General features: G+C 49.5%; 1 long non-coding RNA gene across 1 annotated transcript in view; it reads right to left on the reverse strand.

The window, feature by feature from the left end:
• LOC122234557 overlaps positions 1-25,754 on the reverse strand; it is a 91,597-nt gene extending 65,843 nt beyond the window's left edge. Inside the window, exon 1 of the long non-coding RNA XR_006212348.1 lies at positions 25,213-25,754. This is a non-coding gene — a long non-coding RNA (uncharacterized LOC122234557). The remainder of the gene's footprint in view (positions 1-25,212) is intronic.
• Between the last annotated feature and the right edge of the window lie 484 nt (positions 25,755-26,238).

A 26,238-nucleotide genomic window follows, 5' to 3' on the forward strand; every position in this document is an offset into this window, starting at 1 on the left:
TAACTGGCAGCCACATTGAATCCCTGATGACAGTATGTAAAAACGTTCCCCTGAGAGTGAGCCAAACACCGTGTTAAGTGCAGGAAGGGTAGAGATGTATGTCCTGTAATATTTGTGTAAGGTTTGTTCCTTTGTCCTTCTGCTCCCCAAGGACTAAAAGGCACACACAGTGACTTAACACAAATTACACACTATGTACAGGAAAGACAATACTATTGTAACCTGTAGGACACAGAGACATAAATAAGGCTTAAGTCAGAACTCTGCCAACGGGCTGGGGACAGGGGGCTCTTTACCTGGCTTTGCACCAGAATTGTGGCTGTGATACTCAAAGGGTTGCCCCAGACCTGACATCCAGCTTAAAAATACCGGGAAGAATTCTGAAACTCAGGACTTTTTAAAAGCTGAAGGAAGACTTGAAGAGAATGCCTGAGCCTTTTCACTGGCTTCTAAGGAGGTCCTGACCCCTGCCTTCTCTACACATCCTAAGTCACCGTGATGGGCAATGAAGTCTCCCATCCTTTTAGCCCAAGGAGTTGGTCAAGTTCAAGGTCAGATTGGGTCATGCTGCCCACAGACAGAGGATCCAGAGGGAATTAGTTCATAACACATGTGGGCATTGTTCCCTCTTCTCTAACTCCATCTACGTGCCACTGTGGTTTTGACCAAAGGTTGAAATCCCAGGACCTGCAGGTGCCAAGCTGGTTACATAAATGAGTGACAGCACCACGCTGCAGAGGGCGGCTTAGTGTCGGCCAAGCATTGCCAGGTGGGAAAATGCAGCGTTAGCAGATATTTGTATTTTTTTAGGATGAGCTAAGAGGCCAGATTTTTGTAAAATCTTCAATTTTTTAACTTTTAGAAAATAATTTTTTTTTAATTTTTTTAACGTTTATTTACTACTGAGAGAGAGAGAGAGAGAGAGAGAGAGAGAGAGAGAGAGAGCGTGAGCAGGAGAGGGGTAGAGAGAAGAGGAGACACAGAAGCCGAAGCAGGCTCCAGGCTCTGAGCCATCAGCACAGAGCCCGACGCGGGGCTCGAACTCACAAACCGCGAGATCATGACCTGAGCTGAAGTTGGTCACCCAACCGACTGAGCCACCGAGGTGCCCCGAAAATAATTTCTTTAAAAAAAAATTAATAGTCAAACAAAAATATTCAAGGCCCACATGCGGCCGGCCCTTAGCCAGCCAGTAAAGTTTAGTCACTGGAGTGAATCAGGACCGGGTTTAAATCTCAGCTCTGCAAGTTATTATCCATTGACCTTGGAGAAACTGCTTTCCTACCCTATGGCTCAGACTCCTCATCTGTAAAGTGAAGGCAGTGACGGTGTCTGCCTCATCAGCTGATATCCAGATTAATTAGGATTGCTGTGACAAAGCCCCAACATAATACCTGGCACATAGAGATGAATTAACACTGGTTTAAGAAATCATTAGCACGTCAAAACGTGGGGACGGAATTCTAGAACACCAAACAAAGATAACCTCCCTAGACCTCACACGATGACCAGCTGTAGACTGTCTAGTTTTATCTCGTAGTAGTTCACCCAAGTCTCCAAGTTGGCATAAATTCTGAGCTAGTCTTGTCCCCAAGAGCTGCCCACAAAATACGATTCTTTGCACGTCAAATCTCACCCAGCTCCATCCCAATAAATGTGGCTTATATCTGCCCCTCTATGCAGAGACAAGAGGAAGAAATGGATCAGTAATGGGTCAGTCTGAAAAAGCCCCCAGTGAGCCCTTGATTTCCTCCAGAAACCTTCTCTGTCCGTGTTATCATCCACCCTTGTCTCCGCACCATTGACTTCTCTGGGAGCAGAGAGGCAGAAACACCCGAGCTAGGATGCAGGGACTGTTCCCCGGGCACTCTCCAAGTCTCCTGCAGACACAGAGGAAATCCTGATGGGAGAGAGCCTCCTCATGGGTCAGGAAAAACAAGGAATCTCTCTAGAGAGCTGCCCAAGCCCAGCAATGCTGACATCCTGAGCCAGATGATTCTTTGTCATTGGGAGCCCCCTGTACACGCAGGACATTTAGTAGCACCCCTGGCCTCCACCGGCACACACCAAGTCAGGGAGGGAGGTTCCTCATCCATTCGTTCAACATTCATTCATTTGTGAGTCTTCCTATGTACCTGGGCGTCACTCAGAGTCTTTGAATCAATCAGTGGGCAAAACAGACAGAAGTCCTGCCCCCCAGAAGGTACATCCCAGTGGGAAACACCACGGACTTTCTGAAATGTTATGCCATAAACGTAAATAAATAATGCAAATGTGATTTAATAAGGATTCATCATTGCCTACCTCGTGGCTAACTATCTGCACCCTCGTGGTAAGACTAACATTTCCAATGCTGGGTGTCCTCATCTGTAAAGCAGGAAGGAGGGGGAGCGGGAGGGGGACAAAGACACGGTGGTGATAGGGTTCTAGTAAACGCTCACCTTAAATATCGCTTCCCTTAAACTCCCAACCGAGACTCGGCTCCCTTGTGTGCAGTCAGAGCACCATGAACTTCTTCATAATTACATCCGTCGGTGAGATCATTTGGTGACTGACTGCCTCCCCTGCTAGACCCTGAAGGTCAGGACACGCCTGCAACCCCAGGGCTGAGGAAAGAACCTGGCACAAAGCAGGTTTCCAACACGTGCTTTTCTGAGTGAACAGACGAGTGAATAATCACCATCACTACTGCTGTAAAGCCATTCACCCTCCAGGAATCTCAGACCCCTGGCCTCAGCACCCCATTCTATGAGATTTTGTTTTGTTTATTAAAGTTGCCGCCCTGCCCTCTTCCACCAACTCGTTTAAATCTGTCTTCCCTTCCAGTGTCCCCGAACTCGTGCGGGGCAGACACCTTCCTCGATGAAGGCACTCGACTCCAACATGCTCAGCCCCGAGGTAATCGAACCTCCTGTATCAGGGTGGCCCTGTGATTCAGGGGGAGCTCCACTGTGCAGCAAACATTATTAGTGCTGTGATTACCGTCGTGGCAGAAGCCACTTTGGTGGTTTCTGGAAGCATGTCAGATGAAGAACCTTCAGTGAGTCTGGGTCTGTTTCTCGTTTTTTAAATTTTTCTCTGGAGCCTCCTAGATCCGACTGCCCTGAGATGGCAGGAGGACCCTTGTGAGAGACACTGTCAGACCTGAGCTGCCTCGAGACTGACAGCTCTTTGCAGAGAAGGACCAGCAGCCATCTGCCAAGTGGCCCCTGAGGACTCCTGCCAAGAGAAGAGAGGCTCCAGAGAGCAGGAATTGAAAATCACTGTGCTTGTGCACGCACACTCACGCGCACACACGCACCTTACCAGCACCCTGAGCGCCGCTCAGATGTTCAGCTGTAAAGACCAAATCCTCAAGGGTATTTCATAAATAACTGCACTGGAGCATGCCTGTTGGGTCCACGCCCCTTAAAGACACCATAAACCGCTCCGTCATGTGTCTTTATCCACACACAGCTGGCAGGGAGCTCCTAAAAGCCCAGTCTATATTTATATGATGCTTTGCTCTCCTCAGCAGGACTGACTGTCCACTCCCGGGTGGGATCCTCCTCTCTCTGAAAGGTGACTCTTGGGCTGCAGTGTCTGGAAAATGCCAGGAAGGTGGGCAGCTGCCCCCCCACACACACCAGCTCTGTGCCTCAGACCATGACCCTCCCCCCCAGTTCCCAGGGCCCCACTGAGGTGTGTGCGCGAAGGGACCAGGCTCTGTGCTCCACAGACGCTGTCATCCCTGCTACCACAAGGACCCCGGACCGCCCAGGCCTCTGGGGCTCTTCAGACAGTGCCCAGAGCACCGAGTCACCTTCCTATCTTCTGCCCATGTACTGGCCTTCAGAACTTCCTAAACCAGGGGCACAGACGGTGCCCCTTCTCCAGCAAGACCAAGGGTCCAAGGGAAACAGTACCAACTAGGTATTTAGTGCTTCCAAGCTTCAAGCGGATTTCTGAGCATGTGATGAGCTCTGCCTTTCATTGAAATTCACAAGAGGCCTGCAAGTTACGTATTTATCATTATTATCTTATAAGCAGGGGGGTTGAGGTTCAGAGTGGGCTATTAACTTGCCTTTCCACTGACAAGCAAATGACAAGGCTTTACTGGAGCACAGATCCGTCTGGACTCCAAACCTGAGTTCTTGAAAGTACCAAAAATAACAATAGCTAGGGGGCGCCCCAGGAGGCTCAGTCAGTTCAGTGTCTGATCCTTGGTTTCGGCTCAGGTTATCATCTCACTGTGGGATCAAGCCCCATGTCTGTGCTATCACGGTGGACCCTGCTTGGGATTCACTCTCCCCCTCCTCTTCCTCTCCCTCTCCCTCTCTCTCTCTATCTGCCCTTCCCCTCCACCATCAAAATAAATAAACTTAAAAAAAAAAACAATAGCTGACATCTAATGCCCACTTTACCATATGCTAGGTGCTAAACCAAGCATTTAACACGTCTTTCTTCCTTCTTGTATTTATCACAGAAGCTATGTGCCATTATACCCATTTTAGAGATGAGATCACCGAGGCCAAAAGCAATTAAGTATTTGGCCCAAGGATTCATGGCTAGTGAGTGGAAAAGCAGGGATTCCAGACCAGGTCTTCTGATGCCAGAAGCTAAACTCTTAACCACACACTATGCAAATTTCTACAAAGATTTCAGAAAAGACCTCTGATCCACTCTGACTTATCGTCTCAAAATGTCTCCCCATGCCCCCAAATCCTGTTACCAAAAAACTTACATTCAATAAAAAAAATCAAGTCAATAACAAGGGAGTTGGGAACAATTTGATACTTGTCTCCTTAAGGGTACAGCTCAAATCCTTTTCTTGTTTTTAAAACATCGGACAAGGGGCACCTGGGTGGCTCAGTTGGTTGAGCATCCAATTATTTTTGTTATTGTTATTTATTTATTTTTTAAATCCAAGTTGGTTAATATATAGTGAAATAATGATTTCAGGAACAGAATTTAGTGATTCATCACTTATATACAACACCCAGTGCTCATTCCAACAAGTGCCCTCCTTAATGCCCGTCCCCCATTTAGCCCATCCTTCCACTCAACACCCCACCAGCAACCCTCAGTTTGTTCTCTGTATTTAAGAGTCTCCTATGGTTTGTCTCCCTCTCTGCTTTTATCTTATTTTTGCTTCCCTTCCCTTATGTTCATCTGTTTTGTATCTCTAATTCCACATGAGTGAAGACATATGGTATTTGTCTTTCTTTGAGTTATTTCACTTAGCATAATACCCTCTAGTTCCATCCACATAGTTGCAAATGGCAAGATTTCATTCATTTTGATGGCTGAGTAATATTCCATTACATATATACATATACATATGTATATATATATACACACATATGCACACACATACACATACATACATACATACCCCAGAGCATCCGACTCTTGATTTCGGCTCAGGTCATGATCCCAGGGTCATGGGATCGAGCCCTGCTTTGGGCTCCTCAAAAAGCCTGCTTAAGATTCTCTCTCTCTCCCTCTGGCCTCCCCACTTCTATCTCAAAACACACACACACACAAAACAACCATCTGACAGTATACATCACCCTCCAACGGAGCTGTCTAGGCCCAGAACAGCCTTAGCTGCTCCCATACTTGTGTCTCCCAAACATATGTGCTGAGGACACTTGTGTTCTCCTCCAGCATCCTGTGGCAGCACCCCAAGCTACTCAGGATTTATATACCATGCAGGAAAGCAACGAATCTCTCCCTTTCCCCTGCTACCCACTCACAGCTTTTAGAACCAGTTCCCAATTGAAAGAGGACACCGCACATCTCCAGCCCTTGTCCTGGCCGAATGGAGGTCAGCCAGAGGGACGCGAGGACTGCTCCAGCAGGGGAGACCGTGGCTCCTGGAACTGTAAGGGACTGCGCACAGGGGATGCGAGGTGAGCCGCTGGGAGCACGTTGCCTTTGCCCCTGTGCAAGAGTGGACCAGATGAGGCTTCCCCCACAGCCATCACCACTGGCCAGGAACAGGATTTGCGGTACCCTATCCGTCCACACCAGGGCAGCTCTCCTGGACAGCACCCGGTGCCAGGGACTGCCCGTGCAGTTCAGAACTGTCTCTGGGAGCTCAGTTCAGCTCCCCACTCGGAGCTAACCAGCTGCATCTCTGTACATTACTCTCCAGAGGCCACCGCCGACTAGGACGCCGGAGCCCTTACCCCAGGGACCACTCAGCTGGCCACCCGGCCAGTTCTTTTCAGCTCAGAGAAACATTACTTCTGCATCTGGGTTCAAGTATGCGTCCTTTATCTCCAGCTGCGTGACCTAGGGCAAGTCACTTTCCCTCTCCAAAACCCAATCTCCCCACGGCGATTGGGGATTATAAATACCCTCATAGCGCTCGCCCAGGTCCCCGCACAAAGCAGCTGCAGCATAGATGCTGCTGAAGTCCCTCTCCCCTAGGGAGCCCAGTGCACGCAGGCGGTGACACAGCACTCGAACTCTCGTGGCTCAGGGCAGTCTCTTGGAAATGAACGCAGAGATTTTAAATCCTTTTTTCAGACTTTTTGATGCAGGAACATTTTCTGTATACATTTCTGAAGGAAAACGGGGAAATGTGGGGGTTTTTTCATGCCTTTCAAACATGCATCTAAAAGAGACTGTCACGGCAAACTGTACCGTAATGTTATAGTGCCTTATGGGCACGGCCCTCAGCCATTTAAGTCTCGATACACAAGTTATGAAAGAAAAAATCAAAACAACTGGCTTGATTCAAGGGACTCGGAAGTCAGCTCATGGTGCTGTCAGAATGCCCTGAGTGGATCCAGTCATGGACAGGCTGTCAAGGAAAAAGCCCATAAAACCACAACCTGGCCCTTGGCCTGTACCTACTCTTTATATTGGGATGTTGAAAAGACCACAGTAACCAAAAAGGACACCGCACAAGCTGGAATGACATGCAGAGAGCTGACAGCCGGACCAGGAGGACGGTGGGGTCCAGGTGAGTAACTGGGCAGGTGGTCAATAAAGGAAGACATCGCTTCATGGGCCAACACCGAGGACCGCCTTATCTCCGGAATTCCAACTGAGGCTTGAAGACCAGAGATGTCCCTCCCAGGCTGTGCTCCCAAGAGTTTGTAGGAGGCTTCCCAAGGTCAGGAAGTTGTTCAAGTCTTGATAAACTCTTTTAAAAAAGGAAAGCATTTAAAATATCACAGATCTGGCAGTTGTTCAGAGCAACTGAAGTCTCTGCCACTGTGACACAAGACTGGCCCCGGCAGCTGCCTTTGCGTGGGCCGTTCTGGTCCCCCCTCTCTGCCCCTCCTTTTCCTCAGCTCCTGTCCTTGCACTGAGGAACAGGGCCCAAGGTCTTTGGAGTCAGAGCCAGGACCAGAGTGAGTCTGCCCCACTTCCTACTTGCCCATCTTCGGGTCTGTCACTTCATCCCTCTGAGCCTTACATCCTCATCTGTAAACACACAGAGCATACTCACAGCTTCTCCCTCTTGGGTCGCTACAGGATTCCATAAAATATGAATAAAAAATCACTCCCTCATAAACGCTAGTTTCCAAAGTACACCCCCACCCAGCACAGCGCGCGGCACCCATGACGGTGGTGAAAGTAACAGCACAGCGCCCAGCAGGTGCTCCGGGCCCCGTGCTACGCACCTCACAGTTACTGTCTTATTACAGCAGCCTTACTCTTAGAACTGGGGAAATCAAGTCCCAGTGAGGTGATGCAATGCATCCAAGGACTCAGCTTGGAAAACGGCTCCCTGGGGATTCCAGCCAAACCATCCGCCTCCAGGTCTGACTCTAAGCCCCCACCCTCAGACGCACAAAGAGATGACCTCTTCTTCCTTACAATTCCTCTACTCTTCCTTCCCCTACATGTTTCAGAAATGTTCACGTCAAGTTACGTGATTCATCAGTCATCCCACACACTTGTATGAACCCTCTCCTGGCTGCTGGGAGCTGCCCCAGGCGCTCGGTGCCCTCGGAGCCCCCTCCAATCTCCTGCTGAGCAAGTAGAGCCGAAATCAGTACCCTACCGGACAGAATTTAAATAAAAAGGGGACCGGACAATGTGAGCGTCTTGCTCACAGCCACACAGCTAGAATCTGTGACCACAGAACTGAGACTGGGCGTCCGACTCAGCGTTTTTCATGCCCGCGCCAACACAGATCGGCAGTACCCACGTAAACGAGGCGGGCTAAGCTCCCCTAAGCGTTCGCGCTGTGCAGAACTGCTCTGCCTACTTTAAATACAGCATGCTCCCCCAAAGAACTCTGTGAGTTAAGTTCTCTTTTTATCCCCATTTTACAGAAAAGGAAACCAGCTCAGAGAGTTCATGTAGCTCATAGGTTACATAGTTAAGAGGAGGAGCCAGAACTCAAACCCACTTCTCTCCAATTCAAAAGGCTTGTCCTTTTTTTTTATTTTTTAATGTTTATTTATTTTTGAGAGAGAGAAAGAGAGAGACAGCATGAGCGGGGAGGGGCAGAGAGAGAGGGAGACAGAGAATCGGACACAGGCCCCAGGCTCCGAGCTGTCAGCACAGAGCCCGACGCCGGGCTTAACCCACGAACCGTGAGATCGTGACCTGAGCCGAAGCTGGACGTTTAACCAACTGAGCCACCCAGGCGCCCCAAAAGGCTTGTCCTTTTAACCTCTACACTCTGCTGCCTCTCCAAAACAGTTAAATACAAGATAAGGCTACATCTTAGTAAGTGCCAAACCAGGAAAGCAGCCATTTACCTCTTGGCCTGTTCACCTGGGACATTTCATGTCCCCACTGTGAGCCTGAGATTCCTCAGTGTCCATGTCCGAGGGTCAGGGTGAGGATTTAGGAGAACAGGATTTGGAAGAGCACATCAAGGCGGCCTGGATGCATGCTTTTTGCACGGAAGATCTGCACCGCAGGACCCCAGCTCTGGTCTAAGATGCAACTCCTCTTTTTGCTTGTGTTCCCCTTCTGTTTCGGGGAGTCCACGCCAGGGATGAAAGACGCATCTGAATGGGAAGCTGTGCTGTCAGACTTCCTCAGCCCACCTGCGGGAGGAATCTGAAGACCTCACATAACTGTCTCGAAAGGAGCGGCTCAGGGAACGTACGTTACAGGAGGCAAGAAAACTGCCCAATCCTCACGCTGGTGAATCCTCAATTTGCAGGAACTCAGAATCAAAATAACGAGGAAATAAGCATCGGGGCCCTTCTAGGCCGGTCCCTCCGGGAGCACCTGCCTGCCAGCCACTTCCAGGAGCCGCCACCTTTAGGGCAGAGGAGTCCTCAAGGCTACCTGGGAGCAACTAGGAGGCCAGAGCAAGCAGCAGTGAAGCAATACGCATGCATACAGGGGGACAGCAGAAGGACTCAGGGCCTGAGGGGCTCAGAGTCAGAACTCAGCCACTCACCAGCTGTGTGACCTCCAAATACTCTCTCTACCTCTCTGGGCCTCCCCGGGACAGGGTCGTATGTACCCAGACCTACTGAATTCCCGTAACAACCCCTGGAGGTGGCCTATTAGTCTTCTGAGACTGCCTTCACAAATCTCATACTGTGGTGGCCTAAACAACAGAAATTTCTGTTCTCAAGCTCTAGAGACAGGAAGTCCAAGGTCAAGGTGCTCCTGAGGCCTGTCTCCTTGGCTTGCAGATGGCCATCTTCTCGCTGTGAGCTCACAGAGTTGTTCTCTGTATGTGTGCCTCCCTTGTTCCTACTGTGTCCAAATTTCCTCCTCTTACAGGACACCAGCCAGACTGGATGAGGGCCCACCCATCTGACCTTGTTTAACCTTAATTAGCTCTTTAAAATTTTGTTAGTGTTTATTTTTGAGAGATGGAGAAAGCGAGCACATGAGCGGGGCCGAAAGAGAAGGAGACACAGAACTTGGAGCAGGTTCCAGACTCTGAGCTGTCAGCACAGAGCCCGATGCGGGGCTTGAACCCACAAACCACAAGATCATGACCTGAGCCGAAGTCAGCTGCTTAACTGACTGAGCCACCCAGGCGTCCCAACCTTAATTAGCTCTTCAAAGTCCCCATCTCTACACAGTCACAATCTGAGGTCCTGGGAGGTTCCGACTTCAACATATGAATTTGGGGATACACATAATGTATGTGTCATAAGAGATGGTAAGTACTTTTATCTCCCCATTTTACAGGTTAAAAATTGAGTCTTGGAGATGCATAGGAACTTGCCTGCAGTCACATGGCTGGAAGTCACAGCCAAGCCTTTATTTACCATGTCAACTCTCAAGCTTGTTCTTCACGTTCCTGTCACTGCCCGAGGATGAAGGTGCATGGGACACATGTCCTAAATGATGGGGGATGGTCTCTGAATTGAAGGGACCCAAAGAGAGTTCCTTCTCCCTCATGGTTGTACACAGAGCCTAAACTACTACTGTTCATGCACTTATAGGGACTTCCGTGCTCACTTGAGAATATCCCAGAGGGCTGTCCTTGATTTCCTCCACTGACATGGAGCTCACTTCCTCACAAGATATAAAGTCTTCTATCTTATCCCAGAGACCCCTGAGAAACTATAGCACATGGCAGATTCTTACTCATCAACCCCCTACAACTCATTCAGCAGTGATACACTGGCATCTATCAGGGAATGTGGCTCCAACAGGATCTCACAAAATGGACCGTCAAGGCCTCCTCATTCGAGACAGAGCAAGCGCTCGAGAGTCAGAACCACTGAGGGCGCAACCCTGGCTTTGTCACTTGGTACGACCTTGGACAAAACCCCATGACCTTCCTGGAGTCTGAGTCTTCTCACCTGTGGAACGGAGCCAGTGCCTCACGGAACGAAGGAACCAATAAAATGACCTGACAGAGTTGAAGAAGGTGGCAGAGACGGGACAATTTCACCTCCCCCAGCATGCAGGCCCCTCTCCCTCCCTCCCCACCTCTGAGCGCTTCTTCCTTCTCTCCCCATCCGGAAACCCTCCAGCACAGCTCCTCTGCTCACACCCCGCGTGCGCACCGCTCACTAATCCGATAGCTTTTCCGCCTCTCAGACGATGCTATCTGACTGCTCTGCTCACCGAGAACCGTTTTAATCTCTCTATCACAGGTACCCGGGCTGAAATCTGAATTATGGCAAATAAGCATAAGCAGCAGGATCCAGACGACAGGGGTTTGGGGGGAGGGTTTTATTTTTTTATCATGTAACAAGGACAGACGTTTGAAATAAAGCTAGGAGTGTTTTTTAAATTCCATCAATGGAGATAGGAAAATTGATTTAGTGTCCAATTAAAAGCCCATATGTTCAAAGCCCTACCATTGACGGGGAAGCTTTACAGATATGTATTTAATGCATAATTCATGGAAAAGTGGTATGATTTATTTATGTTTATCCGTGAGGATGCGCTGAGCAGAAGCTATTTTAAACAAATAGTTTTACCACCTTGAAACTAAGAGGCTCAATTTATACGTTCATATTTAAAGGACGCTGATGGCTGAGCATGATGTAGACTCAGCCCATCCATGAGCTCAGTGAGGGATGGCTCCTCCACGATTCCCAGGAGACCTGAGAACAGCCAGGAGGCTCCAGGCCCACCCAGGCAGGTCCTGTGGGAGCCTCTAACCCCAGCACACTGGGAGTGCGGGGGGTGGGGGGAGCGCATCTCAGAAACTGAAGCGGGCAAGTGTGGAGGTTGGGTCTGCGGGTGGAGAGAACAGTCACGTCTCGCCTCCCCGGGTGGTGGTGAGGACACACGAGATGATGTTAAGCATGGTGCAGAACTTGGAGAACGGGGGCTACCAGGCCAGCAATGCCAGCAGCACCACCCTTCCATTGTGACATCATGGTCAAGGGCACCAAACGTGTACCTGCACATGAGCAAGTTCTGGACCCTAAGCCAGTCAGTGAACTCCCCTTGGTGTCAGTTTATTCATCTGTCGAATGAGGTGATAATGGTGTCGTGTCTTGTACTGTGTGCAAAGATTAACATAGTCACATAGGTCTTAATCTGGGTCCCCCAATGGAAGCGTTATTATCCCTGCTTAGCAGACGAGGCAGAGGATCCCACATCCTGGCGCATGCCCATGGTTCTGGCATAGTTACCGAGAGCGTCCCCCTCATACCCCCTGTGCCCCTGTCCAGATGACAAATCCTGTGATGGTCCTCGAGAGTAGAAAATTGGGGCAAGAGAAGTCACTTGCCCCAAATCACAGAAGACAGCCAGGGCAGGGCTCACAGCCAACACTTTCCCTTCCCACCACACCTGCCTGCCTTCCCTTCTACAACTCCCCTCAGTGTTTTTGGAAGCGGCTCAGGCAGGGCTCCATGCCCTGAGAGTCCCATGGGAGACGGGTGAGGCCATTCTCAGGACAGCTGGGGATCCTAAAAAGCCACTGCTCACAAGCCACGGGGGTGGGCTGGGTCGTGTCCACATTATGCTCCGCGTTCGACACCCTTCAGTCATGAATGTACAACTCAAGCCCGAGACAGGACCTGGGTGCAAACTCTTTATTGGGGGTGGTAGGGAGCTTCGGCCAGGCAGTGAAGAGTGAGGTGGGACAAGGAGAAACCAACAGGGAGAGCAATCGTGCAGGACCTGCAACGGGCACCTGGGGATCCATCCGCCGGAGACTGAAAAATGCATCAGAATGATCCCACTGACCGGCAAGGACACGGGCCACTTACCCGCCAACCCCCATCCCTCGCCCACTGAGGATCACTCGGGCATATTCACTCTCTGGCACATGTGCCTGCCCAGGGCGCAGACCCAGGATGCCCAGCAGGGGGCCCCAGAGCACCCCACGGTGTCAGAGGAAGCCATCAGCATGCACAGGGACTGGGACCCCCGCCTCGGCAGCAGCAGGTCCCAGGCTAGCATCTGTGGCCCTCGCTGTTGCAGTCCCCCAAGAAGCACCTGTGACCTGTGCCATCCCATGTGATGCGGGAAGAGAGTGGTCCAAGATGATGCTGTAGAGAGAAGGGGCCCCCAAGGACGAGGTATAGCTCCAGAGCTCGTCCTGAGGGCAGCAGGAAGCTCATGACGGGTTCTAAATCAGGAATGGGCATCAGCTGGTTAGCACTTTCAGTCAGCCTGGCCGCTGCGCCGTGAAAGGCACCAGCCCTGAAGCATGTTCATAGCACAGACGGCAGGGGGTTCACGGCCAGGGAGAACTCGTTCCAGAGCAGAGCTCCAAGCAGGGGCAAATTTGCCTAACTAACCCTTCCGGGACATTGGGCAACGTCTGGAGAGATTTCTGATGGACACAAGAGTGACGGGGACCACTACTGGCATCTAGTGGGTAGAGTCCACAACAGCAGCCTCTGGCCACGACGGGAGAGAGAGACTCAATGCCAGACAGGTGACCGCACAGGGGCAGGATGCGAACTCCCCTGCCAGGCAACAGGGCCTTGCTGTCGGTCCAGAAGAAGGCAGACAGCTTTCATCTCCGTTTGCTTCGTAGTGACCGCCCGGACCAGGGGTCAAGGCTACCAGGCTCACGCCAGGGTCCATCGGCGATGCCCGCCACGGGAGCTGTGCCATCCGCCGTCTGTTCTGAACAAAGTTCGTTTCTCCTTCTTTGGGCAAAGGGCAGGGCTGAGAGAGAGGACCGTGGTCATGACTTCACGGTTTACCGAGAGGCTCCACCAAGCACATGCATAGGGTTAAAGCATGCTGGAAGCTGGGCTGCACAAACCTTGAGCTATCCACCATACGAACTGCCCAGAAACTCCCATCCCCGCAGATGCCAGTGCAAATAACAGAAACGGGAAGCAGTCATGGGTCAAGACGAGGCAGGGTGAACTGTGCGTGCTATGTCTCTGCAGCCGTGCCCGTGAGGACAGTATTAATACTGCTCCATTACGCAATCAGATGGGGCACCTGGGAGGCTCAGTCAGTTACGCGCCCCACTCGACTTCAGCTCCAATCATGATCTGGTGGTTTGTGAGTTCAAGCCCTACATCGGGCTCTGTGCTGGCAGTGCAGGGCCTGCTTGGGTTCTGTCTCCCTCTCTCTCTCTGTCCCTCCCCTACTTTCTCTCTCTCTCAAATAAAAATAAAACTTAAAAAAAAAAGTTATGCTATCACACATAAATGCCACCGCACTCCAGGTTTGGAAGAAACTATACAACTCTGGGACCTCCCGGACCTCTCTCCCCTTCTCGTCTCCCCTTGCTAACTGCTGGCTGCGTCTTCCCTCCTGTCTTCCCTCCTTTCTCTGCCGTGACCTCCCCCTCCCACTCACCCCAGCAACAGACTGTTTATCATAAGCAGCCTCAACTCTCCTGGGAAGGAATCCGCTCTGCTTCTTGCTATCTAGTATCAAATGCAATACATTTGGGAAGATGGTCTATTTGATCCTGCCTAAGAAACAGTTTCCACTCACTCTCTAAGTTCAAAAAGTAGGAGCCAGAAAGGACCTTTTTTTAAATTGCTTTTGCAGTACTGGTGCTGAACTCCTCAAAGTGTGATTCACAGACCCCCTGCCTTCCCCAGACCCCAGTCCCTCCAGGGTGGTGTTCTGAACAACTTGTACCTCTGGGAATGTCCATGACCCCTGCCTTTCCAGAACACTTCCCAGGTTAAGGATTTTCTGACACCATTCTGACCTCATTCATACATTTCTAAAAACAAAAATTAAAACCTTTTACAGGGTACCTGCTCCGTTAGGGTCCCCTGGGGGTGCTGAACCTTCACGATCAATCAAGTCAGTCCCTCCTCAAAGAACCCACAGATGGGTGTGGGCTGGAAAGTCAAGAGAGGCCCAGGGGCTATGGGGGCCTGAGGGGAGGACTCCCTGGGGAGGCAAATCTGTGCTGGGCCCAGGATGATTCCGGGCTATGTAAGTGAGAAGGAGTGAGCAGGAGGGAGGGCCTCGGGGCAGAGGGATGCATAAAGCCTCTGGCTTGTTGCAGACTGCCCGTCCATCACTACCGGACGCTCACATAAGGGAGACCCCAGAAGACACACAACCCCACGGGGCCGGGCATTCAGGCAAGTAAAGCACTGGGAGATAATATACATGGACAGTCCTAGCTCCGTGCTTGGCTATACGCTCACCTTCCCAGGACCCAAAATCAGGAGGGTGACTCTGGGCCTTCTAGTACCTTCTGGGGAGGAATTCATTCATTCATTCATTCATTCACTCACTCATTCACTGGTTCATTTGTTCATGTAATAAACATTCACTGAGCTGCTCTGATGTGCCAATCCCCATGATAATCCTGGGGATAAAATGACAAAGTAAACCCATAATGTGAACCCTCCTGGAGCTCAGAGCCAGCCCTCACATCCCTGGGGGAGGCGACAAGGCAGTGGCTTTGAGGACAAACTCCTAGTGGCTCTGGCAGACTTCTTTGCGTCTCCTGCTGACCCAGCACTTTTTCCAGGGAGGATCAAGGCTGCCCCCGAGGGGTCAAGATTGAGAGAGGAAGGCTGCTGTGGGGGCCTCAAGGCATCCTGTGTAAATTCAGAGTGTTGAGCACAGGCTCCTGCTCCAGGCTTCACGGAGTTCAGGCTGGGACCAACCTGTCAAGCCCCAGGCAGCACAGACCTAGCGAGGACCAGGCCGCAGAGCTGAAGTGCCACAAGGAAAGCCAAACAGCACCTTCCGGTGGGTTGCGGAGGGTTCTCGCCTCCAGAGAAGCACAAACCAGGGCTGTTCAAATGCAAAACGGCTTTGTTGAATCCTCTGCTCCTTTCTGGCCTTCTCCTTCCAGAGAGCAAGGCTTCCTTTGTTTGCAGACTCCAGGCTTTTTCCAGAAGCAAATCTACTGTCAGTGAGCTCCACGGTGATGAGAGGCTTTGCAAAGGCCAGTGAACTCTCTGAGGATTATCATTTCCTCTCAATCTCCCAGACCTCAGGGCTGCTTGGAACGCACCTTTATCAATTAGCGTCTTCATGAACACTCTTGATGCGGGAATAATCATCATAATCAGAGCAGTATCATCGACCACCGTTTATTGAGACCCTAGCATGTGCCACGCTCTATGCCAATCACATACCGTGCATCTGACCCTCCCGCTGGAGGTTGGTACTTGTAGCAAATGCTGTCCTGTGCCCCACATCTCTCTCCTTCGGGGCCAGGCCGCTCATTCTTCCCTCTCCCATGAGTAGTGCAGGCTGGCAGCTCTCGGCCAAGTTCTTTCCCAGGTGGAAGGGACCGGCCTCCCCAAGGTCACACGTTTCCTCCCTGGGGGGTGACGTCACCCAGGTGCCTGGCCCCACAGCACCCCACCGTCCTGCCTCCTGGAGGGACAAGCCTGCGGGGCAACCCTGCTCCAGGTAGCTGGTGGTGTTGTGGCTTCTGCAACTGCCTAACGGTTGAGCTCCTCCCTCTGCCCCATCAACCACCCGTACTCCTCAGCAAGTGCAGACTTCTAGAACGTTCTCCAGTAAACCTGCACGTAAATCCCTACCTCAGACTCTTTCCCAGGGCACCTGATGCAGCACAGTAGAGCTTACTACATCTATTCTGTGCAAGAAAACAAAACAGAAGCTCAGAGAGGTGGTATGATTTGCCCAAGGCCACACACCAGGAAGTGCAGGAGGCTGGGGGGAGGTGCTAGACTCCGACTTCAAAGCTCCTTCAGAGGAGGCCATCTTCTCACCACAATACATCCCTTTTCCTCTTTAAATGCTGGTTCAGACGCCCCGAGTCCCTCCAATGAAGCCAGCGCTTTTCCGAGTGCTGCTGGCAAGAGCTGTGAGCAGAGTACAGGGATGCCCTTTCTAACTCTCCTGGCGTCAGGTTATCAAGACAGAAGCTTGGCAGGCAGAAAATAATGTCAAAATCCGTTTCAAAATGCTCCACAACCCTCAGGGGCAAAACGGTCACAAAAATTTATTTCTTCCAAATCAAACTGAATCAGGCTCTGAGCTCCCGTTTGCCAAGGGAGCGAGAGGTGAAGTTGCCAGGGGTTCTGTCCTCTCTCTTCCGTGGGAAATTCTCCCGTTACCTGGTGCCTGGAGAGCGGAAGAGGGGCGGGGACCCGCCACAGATGTTGGTTCCTGCTTTAAGACTCCTGTTGAGGGGCTCCGGGGTGCTCAGTGGGTTGAGCGTCTGACTTCAGCTTGGGTCATGATCTCGCAGTTCGTGGGTTCGAGGCCCACACAGGGCTTTGCGATGACAGCACAGAGCCTGCTTCAGATTCATATTCTCTCTCTCTCTCTCTCTCTCTCTCTCTCTCTCTCTTCCCCTGATCGTGTTCTTTCTCTCTCAAAAGTAAACATTTTTTAAAATGTTTCAAAAATAGGTTTAAAAAAAGACTCCATTGAACCCAGTTCAATGAATCCCTGGATGCTGACGCCCAGACAAGCTTCCAGGAGCATGGCCAGGAGTGTCCTCTGCAGGGACCACAAGCCCGGCCACACAGGCTATTATGGCTTTCAGTTTTCACCTCAGTGGGGACATCATGACAGGGTCACTGGTCTTCACCACCTACGGCATTCCCCCCAGACTCACCCCCTCGCTCCACCCGGAAACCCAGACCCCTCCCCAGCCACTGGACATACTTTCTTTCATCTGTTCCAATTCTGGAGGCTCTCTTTTTCAGAAAACCCACCTCGGTCACCTCAGAAGGAGGTAGAATTAGCAAATAAAGCCTTGCCATTTCTTCCCATGAATTCCCAGGCTTCCTGAGGACCCCCCCCCCCCAACGCTCCATCTTTCAAAGGCTTGCTCAGCATATTAGTGTCCTGGAGACGCTGTAACAGATGACCACAGGCTTGGTGGCTTAGAGCAACACAAATGTATTACAGCTCTGGTGGTCAGAAATGGGAAGTGAGTCCCACTGCACTGAAGCCAAGGTACTGACAGAACCACGATCCTTCTGGAGGCTCTGGGGGGTCTGCTTCCCTGCTTTGTCCTGCATGTCGAGGTGCCTGAACTCCTGGGCTCACAGACACTTCCTCTGTCTTCAGGGCTGTAGTGTAGCATCTTCAAATGTCCCCCTCTCTCTTTTCCTCCCTTCCTCCCTCCCCGCCCCCTCACATCTGCCACCCTCATCACGTCTCGTTCTCTGACTCTGACCCTCCTGCCTTCCTCTTATAAGGACCCCTGTGATCACACGGGGCCACTCAGATCACCCAGAAGCATCTTCCTATTTCAAGACCCTTGTCTTAATCACACCTACGAGGTCCTTTTTGCCATGTAAGGTGACGTATTCACAGGCTTCAGGGATTACAACATGAACCTCTTTGGGGAGAGTTTAGTCTGTCTACCAAAGATCAGCAAGTACAATCCCTCCTTTCCAATTTCATACGGCGAAGGGATCAGTCCCAAATCATTAGTTCAGAGTATTCTGCCTGTCAGGTGGAAGCTGAGATTCCCTGTGCAACCTCCCTTGGTCAGAAATTCATCAACGTGTCTGGTGAGGCAGCAAGTCCTCTTAGGTCAGTTTGGCCACTGCCCACAATTCCTTATCTACACACTCAGCACTTCCCGTTCTGCAGGAGCCATGGCCAACCTTCCCACCTAGGCCCCCAGGGGCCAACACCCTCTTGCACGACCCTCGGCAACTCCACGGTGGCACCTGGCTTGTGCTCTTAGTTCTGAGTGCGTGGCCATCACAGCAGCCAAGGCTCGGAGGAGACACTGAGGACCCTCCAGTCCTGCAGTGCCATTGGCCACATGTGGCTCACAAGCCCTGGAAATGTGGCTTTTCCAAACTGAGATGGGCTTCACCTATAAAATGCACACGGGCTTTGGATGGTTTAGTACAAATAAGAATGAAAGGCCACAAAAGGACATGGAAGAAACCTAGATGCACATCACTAAGTGAAAGAAGCCAGTCCAAAAAGGTAACGTACTTGATGATTCCAACCATGTGACTTTTTAGAAAAGGCAAAACGGTGGAAAGAATAAAAACATCACCGGTTGCCAGGGGTTAAGAGAGGGACAGACAGGAGCACAGATTTTTAGGGCAGTGAAACTACTCCGTATGGTACCGTAATGATGAAAACAGGTCATTTTTTATACATTTGTCCAACAGAACAGACAGCACAGAATGTACAATACTGAGAACGAACCTAAATTACGGACTTTGGAGGACTATGATGTGTCCGAGTAGATTCATCAATTATGACAGACGTCCCACACAGATGGGGATGTTGACAGTGGAGGAGGCCATGCCCGCGTGGGGGCGGCGTATGTGGGGAATCTCTCCATCTTCCCCTGAACAATACCATGAACCCAAAACTACTCTTAAAAAAAAAAAATGCCTATTTTAAAAACACACAAAAAAATGAAAGAGAATGTTTTTATGTCAATTCCACGTGGAAGGGATAATATTTTGGATCTATCAAGCTGAATAAAACACATTACGGAATTTATTTCGTCTGTTTCTTTTTTCTTTTTTCATGTGTCTAAAGGAGATTTTAAGTTACACAGAATTATGTAATTCTATAATTATGTAAAATTACATTTGTAGCCCATTTTATATTTCTGTTAGGCAGTGCTGGTCTGATCGAATGCTTTCTACAGAGCTGTGTCCCTCTGTCAGCCCCGAGGAGGGATGACTGGTTCACTCCTGTGCCACCTGGTGCCAGGTCACATCCCTGGTAGGGAGCAGACAGTCTAGTGAGTGTTTGCTGCATGAACGGGAGACCAAATTGCTGAGCACCTGACCAGGCTGGGAATGGCTCCACAATCCCACCATCCTCTCCCATCTGAACCCTCTGTCCTCCGCTCACGCCCTGTCTGTGAATCTGAAGCCTCTGTCTCCGCTCACGCCCTGTATGTGCAACCAGCATGCTGCATACCGGGGGGATGTTCTGACATCATCCTCAAGACGCATCCTGGAAATGTGTCCCCACTTGCTCAGCCCAAGGAGCTTTCTGCTTACACGTTACTTCCACCAAAGTAGCTCCCGAAATCAGTCCCTTCGTGCTCAGTATTTCATCAACGGCCCATCTCACACTCCTTAGGTTTCTGAATGGCAATCACGCAGGAATTCATATCCCAACTTACAGGCGAAAGGCCCAGGAAGAGAAATGTCAAGGAGCTTGCGGAAAGGTCACAGAGCATATTTGCTCTCCTAGATCCCATTTCCAACCCAAAGTGCAAGCAGTCACACGTGTCTGCTGAACCAAAGAGGAAAAGGTAGAGCATGGCCAAGCCAGGGTTCATTCTGCTTTGTTGTACTTTGCTTTATTTCCTTTTTCTGATTACAAAAGTAACACCTAATCATTATAGGAAGTTTGAGTGGCGACGAAAAATTTAAGGAAACCAGACAACATTATGCCTTTCAATCCTGCCACTCAGCCACCAACAAATAATAGCAGGTTTCCTTCCAGGTCTGGACTTAGGGCTCTTTACATAATGTACACAGTATTTTTCGCAATTCCTCTATCCTACTTTTTTCATTCAACACTGTGGCATATATAATATGATATACATATATCATATACAAATATACAAATATAGCATATTTGATACGACATACAATATCATTTCAAATTCTTCACAGGACAAGCTAAATGCTGTATGCCACACGATAGGGCCTTGCCCTGCACTGTTATAAACAAACCTTCACTCCATTTTGTATTGTTTCCAGAATAAAAACCAAGAATTGGAGTTACTGAATCAAAGGGCAGGAAAACATGTGAGGCCCTTGATACAGCGCAGCAAAACTTGTAAGGAAAGAAATGGCCTTACTCCAAATTGGTCCAGTGGCCACATTTCTGTTCTCCAGTCTCTATCCCTAGGGATGGCCAGGGAGCCTGAGAAAATAACCCTGAATCACTGGGCTCAGAGCAGATCACCCCCAGGGAGCACTATGGGGGGAGGGTCCTCTCACCGTTAAACTGGCCAGGGAAATTTGTGGGAGAAGATACGACTTCCTTTTGTTGCAGGAAATGGGGCCAAAACTAAATTCACACCATTCTCAGGGAAAGAGAATTTATTGGTTCCTGTGGCTTGGAGAAGATACTTTGGAAAGAATGAAAAGCAGACTTACAGGGATGAGGCCCCAGGCAGTAGGACTGACCTGGACTTAACACCGCCAAAACCTCTCCCTCTCCATTATCTCTCTCTTCCCTCCCTCTCCCTCTCTCTCTCTCTCTCCTTCCCCCATCAATTTATCATTTCCCTCTTCTCTCCTTAGCTTCGTTACCTTCCACTACAGACAGGTCTTCTCTACACGGTGGGGGAAAAGCTAACTGCCAGGGTCTACAACTTACATCCCCCTTTATACGTCCAGCCAAAAACAAGAGTGTCTCTCCTGCAGTATCTATACATCAAATCCAGGGAAGAATGCTCATTGGCTGTGCTAAGGTCACATGCCCACCCACTGAACCAATCACTGATGATGCCTGAGGACCAGAGCTCGGTGACCGGTCAGACCTGAGGCGTATGTCCATCTCATTGGCCAGATCTGTTATCAGAAGGAGAGAGACACAAAATCGTGCTGGATAGTCTTTTTTAAACCACTTTTTTTTTTTTAATTTTTTTTTTTTAACGTTTATTTATTTTTGAGACAGAGAGAGGCAGAGCATGAACGGGGGAGGGGCTGAGAGAGAGGGAGACACAGAATCGGAAGCAGTAAACCACTTTTTTAAAGTAGTCTTTAGCTACTTCGGTGAAACGTGCTCATGTGTACCCACAGGCTCCAAGAACATCAAGCTTTGAAAGCAAAGGCATGGACATTTGATGACAGCTGTCAAAGCTAGAAGCCATTCCTTAAGGTAAATTTGAATTTCGATTTTTAAAAGAGAGGATGACGGAAACATAACTGATAAACATCAGGACACCCACCTTTGATTGATTCCAAACAGATACCGCATAATTATGCTATTTACCTGGAGATGGCACATGCCAGACGACAAATGTTTCTCTGCAATTACCTGATTTTGTGTTGCCTGATTTAGACGTTCAAGTTGTCAGCAAAGAGCACTTACCCATAAATATAAAATTACCTACGTATGTTATCCGGGTATAAGACAATCCGTAAACAGGGTATTTAAGAAAAGTGTACAGTGATTACTAAGGCATGCTGTTTGGGGGCATGTTACCTAAGCAGGCAATGAAGTCACTGAATGCTAGTCTCTATTTAAATGTCATTCATCTGCAGATAGGAAGACATTCTACAGCTTTTAATTAAGTCGTAGAATTTCTCGGCTTTACTGTGCATTGGGTGCAAGGTGGTTTTAGTTCATTCTCTTTTACAGTGGGGTGAACTGAGGCTTATTTCTCTGGCAGAGAACCTAGAAAGAAGGGTTATGAAATCTTCAACAGAATTTTCCACATCCTTTGCATCTGCCTTATATGTAAAATGCGATCACTTTTATAAATGTGAAAATATGCTTACACTTGACCTCAGAACTGTGATGGAACGGTGGGGCACACAGAAATTTATGTCTGTTAAGTGCCTACTATGTGCTAGGTATGGTGCAAAGCACGACACACATTTTATCTCAATATGACCACTCTGCCTTTTTTTTATGTTTATTTATTTTGAGAGACAGAGAGACTGACAGAGAGAACAAGCCATGGAGGAGCAGAGAGAGAGAGAAATCTCAAGCAGGCTCCGTGCTGTTAGCCCAGAGCCCGACACGGGACCTGAACTCACAAACTGTGAGATCATGACCTGAGCTGAAACCAAGAGGCAGATGCTTAACTGACTGAGCCACCCAGGCACCCCGACCACCCTGCTTTTATAGGAGATGAAACCAAGGCTCCAAGGGCTGACTTTGAATGCCCAAGGTCACACGGCTTGTGAGTGGCAAAGCCGGAATCTGAAATCAAGCCGGTTGGTCTCCACGGTCCACGTTCTAGCTACCACAGCGTGGGTTCCTAGGCTGGCAGCTGAGGAGGATGGAAGCCAAAATTCCCTCCTAACTGTCAGGTTCTGTGAGGCCAAATTTTGTGGCTCTACTCATAAATGGCCCAAAAATAGCATCTGGTGAATCAGGGCTCAGGGGAACCAAGTCCTGCTAGATAGTTCTGTCATCTGTTGTATTTTGCAAGACAAAACCTGTAGAAGCTACCTCATTTGCTGCAGACATTATGCCTTCCCTTGAGGATGGCAGGCAGCGGAGCTTAGCACATGGGCCAGAGTCCACAGAGTACAGCTTCCGGACTCAAATCACCCCAACTCCACTATATTCCCCAGCTGTGGCCATAGCGTGGAATACAGGCAAGGTATTTCTCCAAGTACTGAGTCCCAAAACTCTCACCTGTGAAATGAAGTCAACTATGTTACTCACTTCACATGACTACTCTGAAATGACTACCTGAATTTTATTCAAATAGATTACATACCTGAACACATACAAGCACATAAAGGGGATGTTTCTGCCTTCTTCATGTCTCATTAGTTTGAAATGTCTGAAATGGATTAATTCATCCCTTCAGCCAATATTTCTAGGGTACCAGCAATGTGCTAGACACCACGTTGAGCTTATACACCAGTGGACAAACAGACATGGCCCTGTTTTCATACAGCTTACAATCTACCTGGTGAGAAATATTTCTGGCTTTAACTGATACTCCTCAAAGTCCCACAGTGTCTTAAACGATACGTGCATTTGGGGCTTCCAAACAAAAAGCCCGTAATAAGGAGGCCTACAGATTGGTTAAGCACTTCAGTGAATCAGGAGGGCCCCTGAATCTCCCTGACTTCTGTTATTCTCAGTATGAGAATGAGCCCTTGCCTCATGGTCACAAGATGGCTGCCTAAGTTCCAAGTATCACCTCTCCACATGACAGCTTTCCAAAAGAAAGGAATCTTTCTTTTATGAAGGAGAAAAATCTTTGCTGGAATCTCCTAGTCGACTTCTCCTTAGATCTCACTGGCCAAAACTGAGTCACAGGCCCACTCCTACACCAATCCCAGGCAAATGAAAGATTTCCACAAATAATTTGAACCAGTTGAGGCTCCTCTCCAGAGGCTGAACACATCGCCTCTTCTTCCAACGACGACGACGAAGATGGGGGAATATTGGCTGGGCAAAATGCCCAGCAGTACCTGCCACAACGGGCAGGTGAGAGGAGTCAGATGCAGCCTGGGGTGGGTGTGATGCTGAAAAACAGGCCAGCTGAGGTCCAAGTGCCCAGTGAGGAAAGGAGCCCAGACTACATACCTGGCAAAGGAGTAAAGGTAACCACACAGAAGAAATAACACATGGAGTCTTGAACTCAAATACCTCCCAACACCAGGTTAGTAACAAAAAATGCTAAAGCCCTCCAAGTGGACATCAAGGCAAAATAGGGGGTGAGGGGGGCATACCCCATCTGTCTAAAGGAGTCAGAGGCTACTCAGTAACAGGTGGTTATTGCTGGTGGGAATTCTGGCCAAAGGCTATCAGAGCAACTAAATTTTGAAGAGAAGTCCGAAATCCAGAATTCTAAAGGAAACCTCCCCCATTTTAAGTTATCGGTAACAAAACGAAAATATTATTAATAAAACAGTGGTCCAAACAAGATGGCTGCAGGCAAGATTTTCTGTGTGGACCTCTAGTTTGCAGTGTCTGGGACAATCTTATCTTATCTTCTCCGGAAGGCTCTCTCACTGCAAAGCTGGGCATATGTGCATTGATTCCCTCCTCCCTGCATCTTTTTTAAATGTTTACTTATTTTTGAAAGAGAAAGTGTGTGTGAGCAAGAATCCCAAACAGGCCCCGCACAAACCATGAGATCATGACCTAAAATGAAGTCAAGAGTCAGATGCTTAAGCGACCGAGCCACCCAGGCAACCCCCTCCTCCTTGCATCTTACATGCACATCATATTCCCGGCCCCCAGTCACGCACCTCTACTCTTTCTGACACCTCCCAACCATGGCCCCCTAACCCCACAGCCATACTCCAGTCCTGGATCATCCTCATCCTGACATCCAGGAGGATCAAGAGCCAAATCCCGGACAAAGCAATCGCTTTGAGAAGCCAAGACAGCAGAACAGCATGGAAGTTTTTTTTTTGCATCTCACGTCCATGAACTACAGCCAGATCAACACTACAGCATCCTGCACACTAGAACACTGATTTGAGGATTAACACAACAGTCTGCACAACCTGAACCACAGAACTCAGCACGTACGTGGCGCGGAGAGGTAAACCGGGGGAGAGACAAGCTGCAGAGGGCAGGAGTTGTTTCTGCTTGTGCAGAGAGAGGACGGAGACAGGGGGCGAGTTCGGAAAATCACCCCCTCCAAAGCAGCTGGAGAGACAAGAAAAGTGGAAACAGCCGCGGGGACTGAACTAAGAAGGGAGAAAGGAGCAAGGAGAGGGTTTAAATTCCATTAAGACTCTATAAACAGGGAATCGCGGAGTCTGAAACTCCGCAGCTCGTTACCTGGTGCTGCTCTGGTGGGAAAGGCGAAGCCTGGTGCCGGATGCGTGATGTGATTTTGCATGATCCCTCCAACACTGCCTCTACACGATCGCGTGAACCTTCTCTGGGGTGGGCTGGCGCCCAGCTGCAGTCTCTGGCGACGGCAGCAGCAGAGTCCAGCGAACGTTCCCGGATGACGCCGGCACCCCGGCCATTGTTCGGGGAGACCCTCCCGCAGAGGATCTGAGCGGGTCCAAGCCGTGGTCCCTCCGAAGTGAGGAGTCGGGAAGCACAGCCGCGACGGAGATAAAACTCAGGAGGGAGGTGCCGCCCGGCAACCTGACGGCTTGGTCACAGACAGCGTAAAAGTGGGAGCGGAGGAAGCCCGAGACAAAGGACCGAGCGTGACTGCTGGCTGGGGAGAGCAGCTACACTGCTACACTGGGTAGTTGCGCGACGCCATGGTCACTATTCCTGCGCATGCGCATACACACCTACAAGCGTCACAACACTCCACCCCGGTAAGCTGGGCAGCGCCATCTAGTGGAGAACGGAGCCGTTGCACTAAGCCCCGCCCAACCAGGCCAACCTCGTTCTTCAGGAACACAAGTCTCTCCGCCTGCTTAATTTACGGACTATACAGTGCTTCATAGTTTGACTTCTAGGGGAAACCAAAGTAATTTCAATCGTATTTCAGTCTATTCGCTGGTCCAGCTATTCAATTTTCTTTTTTCTCTTTTTCATTTCTTTTCTTTTTCTTGAATACAGAAGGAGAAAAAAATCTACTTTATTTTCAATTTTTATTAAAAATATTTCTTTAATTTTTTCAACTATATATTTTACTTTTTTGTAAATTTTTAAAATTCTATTTTACTTCCATCATTTCATTTTATTCTATTTCACTGTATTCATTTTTTCAAATTTTCAAATGATTTCTTCCCCTCCCCCTTTTTTCTCCAATCTTTCAGGCCCCTTTCAACACCCAGACCAAAACACCCCTAGGATCTACCATCATTCATTTGATTTGTGTGTGTGTGTGTGTGTGTG

The sequence above is a fragment of the Panthera tigris genome, chromosome E3 (assembly GCF_018350195.1).
Source record: "Panthera tigris isolate Pti1 chromosome E3, P.tigris_Pti1_mat1.1, whole genome shotgun sequence".
Taxonomy (NCBI): domain Eukaryota; kingdom Metazoa; phylum Chordata; class Mammalia; order Carnivora; family Felidae; genus Panthera; species Panthera tigris.